This window comes from Pelodiscus sinensis, chromosome 19 (assembly GCF_052426305.1).
Source record: "Pelodiscus sinensis isolate ZL-2025 chromosome 19, ASM5242630v1, whole genome shotgun sequence".
In the NCBI taxonomy this organism is placed as follows: Eukaryota; Metazoa; Chordata; order Testudines; family Trionychidae; genus Pelodiscus; species Pelodiscus sinensis.
In genome coordinates this window covers 13576348-13590373 of record NC_143070.1, presented here as the reverse complement: position 1 = coordinate 13590373, position 14026 = coordinate 13576348, and the positions used below count along the sequence as shown (strand labels likewise).

Here is a 14026-nt window from a genome sequence, read left to right as displayed (position 1 = left end):
GAGTCGAGAGGCACAGAAAGGGGTAAAAATTGTACCTGGATGTGGTCCTTTGCTTAAGTATATATATATATATATATATATATATATATATATATATATATATATATATATATATATATATATATATATACATAGTGTTAGAGCTCTTTAAAGATTAAGCTGTCATTTGGTACCATTATTTCTATTTTCTATCTTTACCTTTTTCCTGTAACCACTTTTTAAGATCTATATATATATTTGTTAACAGTTAAGAAAAAGAGCAATAGCCATTGTAATCATATGCTTTTATAAGTCTTTTAATAAACCTGTAACTGTTTAAGCTTTAACCTGACTCCTTCAGTTGCTGTAATAGAACCAAGCACAATTTAAAAGAACTTCAGCCGGTCATAAAGGGACAGGCATAGGAAGAGCTTTGGCGTTTGGATTTGTGTCACTCCCAGGTGACAAGATCCATTGGGGCACCTTTCAGCCTTTCCTAGGCTGCCCGCTGCAAAGGAACCCCTGTGTTCTAGCAGCTAAAATCTAAGGTGTAATAAGCTCTTCCTATATAACAGGGCGTCTGTTGACCTGCTGGCCACCCTCTGCGACGGGACCCCGGTCCTAGCAGTAAAGACACGGACGTTAAACCTTTTCTCGGAAACATACACACACACACTGCCCTGACCGTCAGCTGACACCCCGGGAGAGCAGAGAGAGCTGGGGCTGTGTTTCTCCACTTCCCCTGCCCCTGCTAGTGAGTGTGGTGTGTTGGGGGCTGATCCTTTTTGCTGGTGTCACATAGCCTCCTCTCCTCCCCCCGCTACCTCTCTCAGATGCCTAGGGACTTTGTCCCACCAGCTACTGGCTGGCCCCTTGTCCCTCCCGCCCATGGCATAGGGTTGCATTCACTCCAAATGCAACAGAAGATTAAGAGTGGTGCAGTAATTCAGCCAGTTCCACGGAGAGGCCACTAGGGAGAATCAGACCCCAACAAGTGGACATGACCTGCTGGGCTTGCTGCTGCTGCTGGATTTGCTGCTGCTGGATTCGCTTCCTAAGAGCAGTTACACCTTAAATCAACTAGAATTCTTTGAGGGGGGCAACAAGCGTCTGGACAAGGGGGACTGGACTCGTCTCTGGCTGAAGGGAGGCCAAGCTGCCTCGCTAGGGGTGTGCCTACAAAAGTGGATTCTGTCGATAGACGGTGTTATTGCATCTACACTGTCCTTTGCGTCTACACTAGAACTGGCTGTAGTCTAGACGCTCTTTGTCGACAGAAGCTTTGTTGACAGTCTCTGTCAACAAAGCCTCTGTCGACAAAAGCCTGTAGTCTAGATGTACCCTAGATGACGGCCAGACCAGTTCGGGGGCCTAGGGAACCCGGCTCCTGGGCTGGCCTACCAGTGGGTAAAGGCAGGGTCTCTGGCCTATAGCCCAGCTGAGCCGCAGTCCAAATGTCCAGATCCTAGGCCAAAGGAAACCCCAAAAGCAGTTCAGGGGCTCGGGCATGAAGTCAGGCTTTGAAAAGCCGCACCCTTAATCAGGGCGGAGCAACAAACAAATAGTTCCAACAGGCAGGCCTGTCTGCAGGCTAGGGGGGGGCAAGGTCGGGTCTCTTTGTTTGGAAGAAAGCCAACAAGCACAGGGGGATTATCCCCTCAGGGGAAATCTGCCCCCCAAAGGGAAGAGTGGCAGGGGGGATGTAGGCCCACCCACTTCACTGCGTCCCAGCCCAGGGCCCTAACAGTGGCAGTACGGGATGCCACTGGTTCAACGGGGATCCTGACCACAACACGCCGACCAGTTGACCTCCATTTCCTCAGCTGACCCAATGCTGGCTGTCCCTGGGCCACTTCCCACTTCCTCAGCCTCTGGTTCTCAGTATCCACCGGGGACAGTGGGGCTGGCCGTGTGTCTATGGGTTCCGGGTCAGGGTTCATCAGTGGTCCCGGCAGCGCAGGCCAATCTCCTGGGTCTGCCAGCGGTTGGGACCACCCAGGCCAGTCTTTAGGGCATGTCAGGAACTGGTGTGCCCCTTACCAGTCAGCAGCAGCCCAAGAGGCCCAACCCAGTCTCCTGGGCCCGGCAGGGGACCTGACAGCTACTGCCTGTCCTCCCTTCTCGGTTGAGGCAGCCGGGCCTTTCTTCTAGGGAGCTCGGCCAGAGCATCTGGCTGGCTCACTCAACTGTTCCAACTGAGCTCATCCTTTTATACTCCCAGCCCTACCCTTTTGCTTCCTGTGGGTGGGGCTGGGTTGCTCTGGCCAAGACCAGTAGGGGGTCTTAGAGAGAGTTTCCTTTTCAGGGTCAACAGGATACCCACACTGACTCACTATAGGGATCCAGGGGATATAATGCATTTAGATCTCCAGAAAGCCTTTGACAAGGTCCCTCACCTTAAGCAAACTAAACTGTCATGTGGAAGGTCCTCTCGTGGACTGGTAAAAGTTAAGAGACAGGAAACAAAGAGTAGATATAAACGGTCAGTTTTCAGAATGGAGAGAGGTAACTAGTGAGGTCCCCCAAGGGTCTGTCCTGGAACCAATCCTAGTCAACAGATTCATAAATTATCTGAAGAGAGAGGTAAACTGTGAGGTGGCAAAATTTGTAGAGTTTCTTTACTTTGCAAACCTTTACCTTTATTTTCAGGTAGTAACTGAACAAGAAATCCAGAATCTCTCCCCATTTTCTTGGTTTTGGCTACCCCTTGTATCAGTCATAACTTGGTTTATCAGAAGACTTTGAACCTGATAAAGCATTGAGATACCTTAAGGGGTTACATGTCGAATACCAAAAGACAAAGCAACACTAGTTACCTCTGTCTGGCAAAAAGCATCTTGTCACTTTTGCAACTTTGAATGAATTGGCTTTATTCAAAACCAAACCAAACCAAATCATCTGAAGCCTACAAAACAGAGTTTTACAAACCTACAAAACAGAAGTGTTTAAGGAGGTCTTAAAAATCTCACAGAGATGCATACACGCATGCATTCTCCTTTATTTAATCTCCTTTACACTACTTTAATTATTTTTACACAGCTGTGCATAGATCGCGCACATTTTATACATTTGGGTTGTCTAGTCTCAATAGAAACCCCTTCTGCTCTTTTAGCAAATTTAACTAACGTGTCCATAGTCAAATATTAAATCAGATTGTCTCTTTGCCCGGATTATTTACAGAAGTTCCTTTGGAAAAGGGCCCATTTTTCAAAAGGCTGCAAAGAAACCAAGAATTCTTTTCCTATCACGCTTTTCTTTTTTTTAGCATTTTTACAACATTCTGCTGTTTCCATTCCCTCCAGGCTCTGCAGAGTTAACATCTCGCTCTTTTTCCTTAATATACTTGCTCATCTCCAAAAGGAAAAGTTCTTTCGTTCAGATGTTACCACTCCACATTTTATTCCAGGGATTTGAATTTCCAATGCCTGGATTTACTGCTTTCCTTTACTCCTACCACTATGCTCTCAGGACTCTGAACCTGTTTTCCAATCTCGCTTGCTTTCCTGCCTTCTTGTCTGGGCCTGATCCTGCTTTCCGTGCTGAACGGCCCCTTTCCATGGACACAGGCTTTGTCCCACTACCAATTTACAGGAGGGTGGGCTCCGCAGCTACCCCCCACGCCTCCTGGTCCTTTAATATTTTAAATGTCTAATGTTTATCAACTTCTCATCCTAGTTTAACCAATTAGTTGTTAAGACTTACTAATAGTTCTTAACCTCGCTAACAATATTTGCAGCACACAGTATGCAATACAAAAACTGCAAACCTGTACCACGGGCCAGGAAGAGGATCCTCAACCTGTCTTGATTCTTATCCTTGAAAGAATTTCACGGGATATCTTTCCAGGGCGAGAAGGCAAAACACCACATTTATTGCCATCGTAACATTATTCTGGTATATGCATATTCACACACACAGGCACACATATGCCCACACCCCATCTTGGCTGTTGCTTAAAGTTCCACTGCAAAGCTTCTCTTAGTACAAACTTTTAATCCTTCATCATATTTTCTTTATAGTAGAGTCTGTATTCTAATTACTCCTAAGAGCAGCCGTGTGATCATGCTGAATCACAAGGATCCTTCTAATCTGTTTCTATGTTAATGTCAGATACAGACACATGCAGTGTCCGCCTGATGCATCTTTACACGGGCCTAGAAGACTGTTCCTCCCTGCTAACCAGAGAAGAGTGGCTGGCAGAGTTAAAGCTGCTTAACATTTATTCTCACACTACCCATTAAGTACAGCAGACATTATAAAACTCTCTTGTCTACAAGAGCCCAGGAGCAGATGGGGGAAGGCATAGCTCAGTGGTTTGAGCATTAGCCTGCTAAATCCAGGGTTGTGAGTTCAACCCTTCAGAGGGCCATTTAGGGGCCTATGGCAAAAATCTGTAAGGGATAGTACTTAATCCTTCTGTGAAGGTAGGGGCCTGGACTAAATGACTTTTCAAGGTCCCTGCCAGCTCTAGGCAATAGGCATCACAAAGGTGGAAAGTCCCAGAGACTGACTCTTCAGGGGGTGGGAACTTACCTCCCAGAGCTGCTGCTAAAGCAATTATGATGACCACCGCAGCCCCAATTACAGCTGCAGCTCCAAGGACACCTGGATGTTTCCATGGTACAGTTTGAGCCCCATTGTCTGGAATGTCTGGAAGATAAAACCCATCAGTGAGACCAGAACAGTTACCATTGTGCTCTGATCTGACCCACACATTCTGATTGCTATAATTCTTCTGTCCCTTCATAGCCTGCCCTGGGGTGGGTGTGACATGGGGGGGGGCTGTCTGCTCTGGACCCTGGTGTCCCTGGCTGTGCTGTGAGGTGCAATACCCACCTGTGGAATGGCCATGGAATGGCCCATGGCCCAGACACTAGGCCCAGCCTGGGCAGATAACAAGGCTCTTCCAGGGTATACTTTTGCGCAAAAGCACATGCCACATGCCAGTGTAGATGCTCTCTTGCACAAATACTTTAACGCAAAAACTCTGGCGTTAAAACTATTTGCGTAAAATCCTGCCAATGTAGATGTATCCTGAGGTTTGTCTACACTGCCGACTTTTGCCAGCAGAGAGAATGCAAATGAAGTGCTGATTAGCATTTTGTCACGCTTCACTTGCATAATCTATTCAAGCCATTTTTGCAGAAAAACAAGCAGTGTGGACATCCCGGAGAAGGAGAAGGATCTTGAACAAAAAGGTTTTTTGCACAAAAAAGAAATGTCTACACTGCTTGTTTTTGCGCAAAACCAGCTCAAATAGATTACGCAAATGAAGCGTGGCAAAATGCTCATCAGTGCTTCATTTGCATGCTCTCTAACAGCAAAAGCCAGCAGTGTAGATGTAGCCTAACTGATCACATAAGGCAGGGTCAGGAGACTATACTGGGGGAAAGGTATCTCAGCATTCTGTGAAGTTTAAATTAATGGGGGTTCCCATGTGGCAATGGTAGCTACCGGGCCAGACTGTTGGAGACAGGCAGAGCAGAGCTCAGGGCACATCAGTAAGAAGACAACGAAATCCCCACAGAATTGGTGCAGACTTTAGATCCAGACATCAGATCACGGTACTTGAGGGCGAGTCAGGGTTATTGTGGGGGAAATAACAATGGTCCAAGAGGGACACCAGATTTGATCATGCTGGTGGGAGTGATTAGACATAGCTGCAGTTCCTCTCTAAGTAATGGAGGCATCAGTATTGGTTGGTCCACACAGTGCAGAAGAAACCAGGACTATCTTGCACCTCCACGGGTTCAGGGGCATTCCAGATCTAGCACAGACCTTGGGTAGCAACAAACTCCAGATACTTATGACCAGCAAGAGTGCTGGGGCAACAGTGGGATCTCCCAGCTTGAGTTCAGGATCCAGGAGGGGGCAGAAAAGAGAGAACAAACTCCCACAATCCCCACAGACACACCAGGAAAATCTGGGATCAATACTGCAGGCTTATCATGACACAGTGACTCACGTAAGAGTGGCCATAATAAGTCCAGGAATTCTTTGGCCTTTTCCTGCATCAACATCCGGGTAGGCACTGACAAACTCATCCGATGTGTATTTTCCCATGGCCCCAAGCTGTTCTTTCATCTTGCCAAGGGTGGCCGGCAGGACGGAGAAGACAGTGATCCTCTTCCTTGTGGGTTGGGTAGTTTACACTTCCACTGTGAGGAATGAAACCGTTTCCACCAGGATTCCATTATTCCCATTCAGGATTCCTGCCTGATAAACACTGGGGCTGACTTGAGTCACAAATAAAGCCGGGGCCATTCCAGGTGTGCGTCGGAGAGTGCTCCTGCCCTGAAAACTTTTTGAATGTCAATGGTTGGTTTAATACCCACGTTAAAGGAGGTTTTCCACAGCCTAGTTTTTTCTCCATGTTTTGCCATACTATATCTTTTCGTACTGCCACTTGGCTTGTGTAACACAGCTATCATCTCTTCTAAGGTTTGTACCTTTTCATCTGTTCCCTTTCCAGGCACTTGGCAGTTCCATTTGCAACCACCAACTTCCAGGAATGCACATTTGCATTGAATAGATATACCTGCCTGCTCTTCCTCTGTGGGATTTTAAGCTAGGAGCTGAAGGAAGCAAGATGAATTAAACCAGGTAGAACTACCACTTGCCTACAAGGAACATTGGGCATAGAAATGAACTGGATCTGGAAGTGCGGATCAGTACAGAACATGAGTAGACAGAGAAATGTATATTTAGTCATGATCACGTTATTTTTTGTTGTTGTTTGGTTAAACTTCTCTGTGTGAAATCCATGTACTTCCCCCCATTCGCTATATATCTAAGTGGCACCCAGAGATATTATGTTTCTCTGTTTTAATTAGTTTTTCTCAGTTACTCTGTAACAACTAGAAACCATATATGCTTTATTAAGTATATATTTTTGTTTTGTTAATAAAATCACCTTTTTTAATTAGATGATTTGATTCTTGTGTCCTGAAAAGTAGCAGGAGGTCTGTGTATACATGCCTAGACTAAGAGATCAGCTATCAAAGGCTACGTCTAGACTACAGGCTTTTGTCAACAGAAGTTTTGTTGACAGTATCTGTAGACAAAGCTTCTGTTGACAAAGAGTTCTGTCGACAAAGCAAGCTGCTAGCCAGCACAGAGTAGAGTGGAAGAATGACTTCTCAACTTTTCCAAAGATGATAGATAGCTAGAGGCTCAGATATCTCCTCTATCAGCTCCTTGAGTATTCTAGGATGAATTTCATCAGGCCCTGGTGACTTGCAGGCATCTAAGTTTTCCAGGTGATTTTCAATTTGTTCTTTTTTTATTTTATCTTCTAAACCTACCCCTTTCCCACTAGCATTCACTATGTTAGGCATTCCTTCAGACTTCTCGGTGAAGACTGAAACAAAGAAGTCATTAAGCATCTCTGCCATTTCCAAGTTTCCTGTTACTGTTTCTCCCTCCTCACTGACCAGTGGGCCTACCCTCTCCTTGGTCTTCCTCTTGCTTCTAATGTAATGTAATAAACAGTCTTCTTCTTTCCCTTTAGTCCTGTAGCTAGTTTGAACTCATTTTGTGCCTTTGCCTTTCTAATCTTGCCCCTGCATTCCTGTGTTGTTTGCCTATATTCATCCTTTGTAATTTGTCCTACTTTCCACTTTTTATAGGACTCCGTTTTTATTTTTAGATCATGCAAGATCTCATGGTTAAGCCAAGGCGGTCTTTTGCCATATTTTCTATCTTTCCGACACATCGGAATAGCTTGCTTTTGGGCCCTTAATAATGTCCCTTTTAAAAACTGCCAACTCTACTCAGCTGTTTTTCCCCTCAGTCTTGATTCCCATGGGACTTTCCCTATCGGCTCTCTGAGCTTATCAACATCCTCCTTCCTGAAATCCATTGTCTTTATTTTGCTGTTCTCCTTTCTACCCTTCCTTAGAATTGTGAACTCTATGATTTCATGATCACTTTCACCCAAGTTGCCTCCCACTTTCAAATTCTCAACCAGTTCCTCCCTATTTGTTAGGATCAAATCTAGAACCCCCCGGGTAGCTTTTTCAACCTTCTGAAATAAAAAGTTGTCTCCAATGCAGTCCAAGAACTTATTGGATCGTTTGTGCCCCACTGTGTTATTTTCCCAACATGTATCTGGATAGTTGAAAATTGTGTCTGCTGCTGGTGCATATGTAGACAGCAGAGCAGTCCCATGAGAGGAGTAGAACAGGAAGGAGGCAGAATTGAGACCTTTCAAAGTTTTGGCCCAAGCGAGCGGACATGGGGGCATCATTTGAGCTCCCCACCTCAGGTGCCAAAATGTTGTGGGCTGGCCCTGGCTGCGCTCACCGCTCCCTCCACCACCACTCCCCCCGCCCCGCCAAGGGTAAAGCTGCTGGGCCGAAGGCAACAACCTGGCTGGGGCAATGGATCCACCCCAGCCCTATACAGCTGCACGGGGAGGCACTATCGCTGCCTGCGAAATTCGAAGCATGTGGGCAGGGTGAAGGGCAGGGCTTCACAACAGCTAAGCTATGTCTGCACTGGCAGGTTCTTGTGCCAGAAATATGCAAATGAGGTTAAGCATAGAATATCGCCGAGCCTCATTTGCAAACCTACATGGGCCGCCATTTTTGCAGAAGAAGCTCTTGCACCAAAAGGAGCTGTCTACACTGCCCTTTCTTGCGCAAGAAAGATATTCCATGCTTAGCCTCATTTGCATATTTCTGGTGCAAGAACCCACCAGTGTAGACCTAGGCTAGGTCTACACTGGCGGGTTATTGCGCAAGTACGGCCGTTCTTGCGTAAGAATCCGTCTACACTGACCACCTGCTCTTGTGCAAGTAAATTTACAGTACGGCGTGATAAGAGACAGCTCTTTGCGCAAGAGCTACGCTGTTTTCTATCAGGTGTAAGCTCTCTTGCGCAAGGGGGCAGTGTGGATGTTCGGCAAACATGTACTTGTGCGAGAATTGGCCTCCAGTCAAAAACACAGGTGGCCTCTCTGACACTCTGTATGGGCAATCACCACTCGCTGGTTCCCCCTAGTTGCCCCCCCCCCCCCCCCTTTAAAGGCACAGGCACGCAGCACAGCTATTTGCCACGTGCGGCCCGGGTAGCAGCCAGGGGGAGCAATGGCAGCTGCCCAGATTCAGCTCAGAGTCCACTGAGGAGCCACCCCAGAGCTCCCAGCAGGCCCACAGGGGCACCAAGTGGCGGGCTCCATGCTGGAGCATTGCTGAGGTGACTGCCCTCCTGGACCTCTGGGGAAAGGAGGCGGCCCTCCGGGACCCCAAGTCCAGAAGGAGGAATGCGGAGATCTTTGCCCAGATGGCCCAGGCGCTGGCCGCACAGGGACACCCGGCCCGGACCCTGGAACAGGTCAGGGCCAAGGTGAAGGACCTTCGCCTCACCTATGTGCAGGCCAGCGAGCATTGGGGCGGAGGAGCTACTGCCTGTCCCTAATACTGTTATCTGCTTAAACGAAGCACAGGAGATCTTTTATGGGGGGAAAGGCAGTAGCCACATTTATTGAGAATACAACAGTTGCATATGGTTTTCACACACACACACACACACACACACACACACACACACACACACACACTTCTTCCAGATGATATAGTTACCAGTCCAGAGCCTGTGTCCATCTAGTGGCCAGGTAGATTGAGCGGGGGGGGGGGGGGGGGGGGGGGGGGGGGGGGGGCAGGGAGGGGTTCAGGGTCTTGTCAGTGGATGGATCCAATACTCCTCTCCAGACAGTGTGGCAGAGGAACCCGAAGTTCCATAGCAAAGCACCCTGCTAGTTATAATCCTTCTTCTGTTAAAATCCATGGATCCCGCTGTCAGCTTGTGACCGGAATGTTATCTTTTGATGTGAGTGTTCCCAAAACATCTCTCCAAGGTTCATCCTGTTGTCAATCGTCCTTCTGGAGTCCTTGCTCCGTTTCAAGGTTCAGTCTGCCAATCTGATCCATTCTTTGACGTGGGTGCCACTGACGTTTCTCTGCTCCTTGCAGTCTGTCTTTTACAGTTTGGCTTCACCCAAACTCTCCCCCTTCTCTGCTCATCTGGCTCTCACCTTTCTGGAAGTGGCAGAGTACTGCAGGGAGCGGCTCTGGCCCTGTTGTAGCGGACACACTGACACACAACGCGCCCCGACACCGCCCTCGCTACCCCTCGCTACCCCGCCAAACGGGGAGCAGCTGGGGCCGGGCGCCCCGAGACCCGCCCCCCAAAATACAACTGCAGCCCCGCTGCGTGTGGGTCCCGGCTCCCTCCCATCCTCCCACTCGTGAGGGCTGCCCCCAAGCGGGGCTCAGCTCCCGGCAGTTTGGTCCCAGCCCCAGGTAGAAGCGAATCCCGATCATCCTGGGGGCCGCGTGATCCGCCGCTTGTCCCTCCCAGCAAATCTCCCCCGCGGAGCTGCACTCACCGCTCAGTCCACAGAGGCCCCCGCGCCCCATCACAAAGCCGCGGGCAGCTGCCCTCCGCGCGGCGCGGCGCGGTCGATGGATCAAAAGCCCCTGCAGCTGCGCGGGGAGGCGCCATCGCTGCGCGCGAAATTCAAAGACGCTTCAGCTGCTTTTGGTGCCGCGCGGCGGCCAGGAGCTCCGGGCCCCCCCTGCCATGGCCGGGCCCTGGGGGGCGGCAACTGCTCCTCCCCTTACTCCCGCCCCCGTTGGCAGGGCTTGCCCACCCCCCGTGTGCTGAAATACCCCGGGGCTGGGCATCCCCATCGCGCTGAACCCCAGGCTCCCCATCCCGCTTGTCTCCCCGTGGGTGCTGGGCACGCGTGGGCAGGTCCGATCTCTGAAGCCCTTGGGGGAGAGAAGCCGACAGAGATTTGAACAGAACCGCTCCCTGCAAAACTCTGCCACTTAGGGAGAAGTGAGGGGCACGGAGCAGGCTCAGTAGCTCTGGGGAAGCTTCGCCCTTCGTCTTGCCCACAGGACGTGTCAATTTCCGCTGTCTACATTTTGCAGCGGGGTTAAAAATAGAGAAAAGGGGCAGAGCACAGGATGTGAAGTCTCAAAACATTTCCTACCTGTGTTTTCTTTGCTGCCCTGGTTCCCTGAGTTGCACTCCCCTCCTTGCAACGCAACCCCTTTGAATAATAGTTTTGCGCCTTAGCAAAAATTATTTCTGTTGCTTGTATTACTCTGTACCAGGCCTGCTTGTGCAATGCTGTTAAAAATAATCAGCATAGCGGCATTGCGCAAGAAAGGGCAGTGTAGACAGCTCCTTCTGGCGCAAGAGCCTCTTCTGCAAAATTGGTGGCTCATTAGGTATGCAAATGAGGCTCTGCAATATTCCACACTTAGCCTCATGTGCATATTTCTCGTGCTAGATGCTGCAAGTGTAGACATAGCCGAAGAGAGCTGATAAATAAATTAATTAGGAACCAACTGTGTTTTCTTGCATCCTTAGTCCCTAGATTAAAACACAAGTGAGAGGGTAACTCTTAGCTCCTCTCAACCTGTTTCTGATTTCAATAAAAACCAGACCTGCCACATGGGGCCACAACAATGGTACCCCTAACTCACCCAGCAATATCGTCAATCTCTCCAACTACACACTCAGCTCGGCAGAAGAATCTGTTCTATCTCGGGGACTCTCTTTTTGCCCCGCCACCCCCACTAACATGATACAGTTCTGCGGTGATCTGGAAGCCTACTTTCGCCGTCTCCGTCTCAAGGAATACTTCCAACACGACACTGAACAGTGCACTGACACACAGATACCTTCCCACCAACAGCACAAGAAGAAGAACTCCACATGGACTCCTCCTGAGGGCCGAAATGGCAGTCTGGACCTCTACATAGAATGCTTCCGCCGACGTGCACAGGCAGAAATTGTGGAAAAACAGCATCGCTTGCCTGGTAACCTCAGTCGTGCAGAACGCAATGCCATCCACAGCCTCCGGAACAACTCTGACATTATAATCAAAGAGGCTGACAAAGGAGGTGCTGTTGTCATCATGAACAGGCCTGACTACCTAAAGGAGGCTGCCAGACAACTCTCCAATACCAAATTCTACAGGCCACTTTCCTCAGATCCCACTAAGGAATATACTAAGAAACTGCACCATCTGCTCAGGACACTCCCCAAACAAACACAGGAACAAATCGACACACCTTTAGAGCCCCGACCAGGGTTGTTCTATCTATTACCCAAGATCCACAAACCTGGAAATCCCGGACGCCCCATCATCTCGGGCATTGGCACTCTTACTGAAGGACTGTCTGGCTATGTGGACTCTCTGCTCAGACCCTACGCCACCAGCACTCCCAGTTACCTTCGTGACACTACGGATTTCCTGAGAAAACTACAATGCATAGGTGATCTTCCAGAAAACACCATCCTAGCCACCATGGATGTAGAGGCTCTCTACACAAACATCCCACATGCAGATGGAGTACAAGCTGTCAGGAACAGTATTCCTGATGATGCCACAGCACAACTTGTGGCTGAACTCTGTGAATTTATCCTCACACACAACTATTTCAGATTTGGTGACAACATATACCTCCAGACCAGTGGCACTGCTATGGGCACCCACATGGCCCCACAATACGCCAACATTTTTATGGCTGACCTGGAACAACGCTTCCTCAGCTCTCGTCCACTTACACCCCTTCTCTACCTACGCTACATCGATGACATCTTCATCATCTGGACCCATGGGAAGGAGACTCTGGAAGAATTTCACCATGATTTCAACAGCTTCCACCCCACCATCAACCTCAGCATGGACCAATCTACACGGGAGGTCCATTTCCTGGACACCACGATACAAATAAGTGACGGTCATATCAATACCACCCTATACAGAAAACCTACCGACCGCTATACTTACCTGCATGCCTCCAGTTTCCATCCCGGACACACCACACGATCCATTGTTTACAGCCAAGCACTGAGGTACAACCGCATATGCTCCAACCCCTCAGACAGAGACCTACACCTACAAGACCTTCAACAAGCATTCTGTAAACTGCGATACCCACACGAGGAAGTGAGGAGACAGATTGACAGAGCCAGACGTGTACCCAGAAGCCTCCTGCTACGGGACAAGCCCAAGAAAGAAACCAACAGAACACCACTGGCCATCACCTACAGTCCCCAGCTAAAACCTCTCCAACGCATCATTAGTGATCTTCAGCCCATCCTGGACAATGATCCCTCGCTCTCACAGGCCTTGGGAGGTAGGCCGGTCCTTGCCCACAGACAACCCGCCAACCTGAAGCATATTCTCACCAGCAACTACACACCGCACCATAATAACTCGAACTCAGGAACCAATCCTTGCAACAAACCTCGGTGCCAACTCTGCCCACATATATACACCAGCAACACCATCACAGGACCTAACCAGATCAGCCATACTGTCACTGGTACATTCTCCTGCACATCCACCAACGTAATATATGCCATCATGTGCCAACAATGCCCCACTGCTATATACATCGGCCAAACAGGACAGTCCCTACGTAAAAGAATCAATGGACACAAATCTGATATTAGGAATGGCAACATACAAAAACCTGTAGGGGAACACTTCAATCTTCCTGGACACACAATTGCAGATCTAAAAGTAGCTATCCTGCAGCAAAAAAACTTCAGGACCAGACTTCAAAGAGAAACTGCTGAGCTACAGTTCATCTTTAAGTTTGACACAATCAACTCTGGATTAAACAAAGACTGTGAATGGCTTGCTAACTACAAAAGCAGCTTCTATTCTCTTGGAATTCACACCTCCAGATCAGCTGCTAGAAGTGGGCCTCATCCTCCTTGATTGGATCCACCTGGTCATCTCCAGCCTGATCCTGGCCTGCATATTTATTCCTGCCTCTGGAAATTTCCACTACATGCATCTGACGAAGTGGGTCTTTGCCCACGAAAGCTTATGCTCCTACACTTCAGTTAGTCTATAAGGTGCCACAGGACTCCTCATCGCTTCTGCAGATTCAGACTAACACGGCTACCCCTCTGAATAAAAACCAGGCCATTGAGAAGGGCGGCAGCAGCTACTATCCAGTGTAAGAGAGGGGACACCTGAGAGTGCTGGAATAAAACAAGTTCAGGCTTA

The 14026-nt window shown here is 48.7% G+C and overlaps 1 long non-coding RNA gene across 1 annotated transcript; it reads right to left on the bottom strand.

Annotated features, from left to right (window-relative positions):
- Positions 1 to 1909: 1909 nt before the first annotated feature.
- Positions 1910 to 10568, bottom strand: LOC149522196 (uncharacterized). Its single transcript, XR_016347278.1, has 3 exons — positions 10370 to 10568; positions 4513 to 4620; positions 1910 to 3817 (listed from the first exon to the last, which is right to left on the bottom strand). It is a non-coding gene; the product is annotated as an uncharacterized LOC149522196 (long non-coding RNA).
- Positions 10569 to 14026: the final 3458 nt, after the last annotated feature.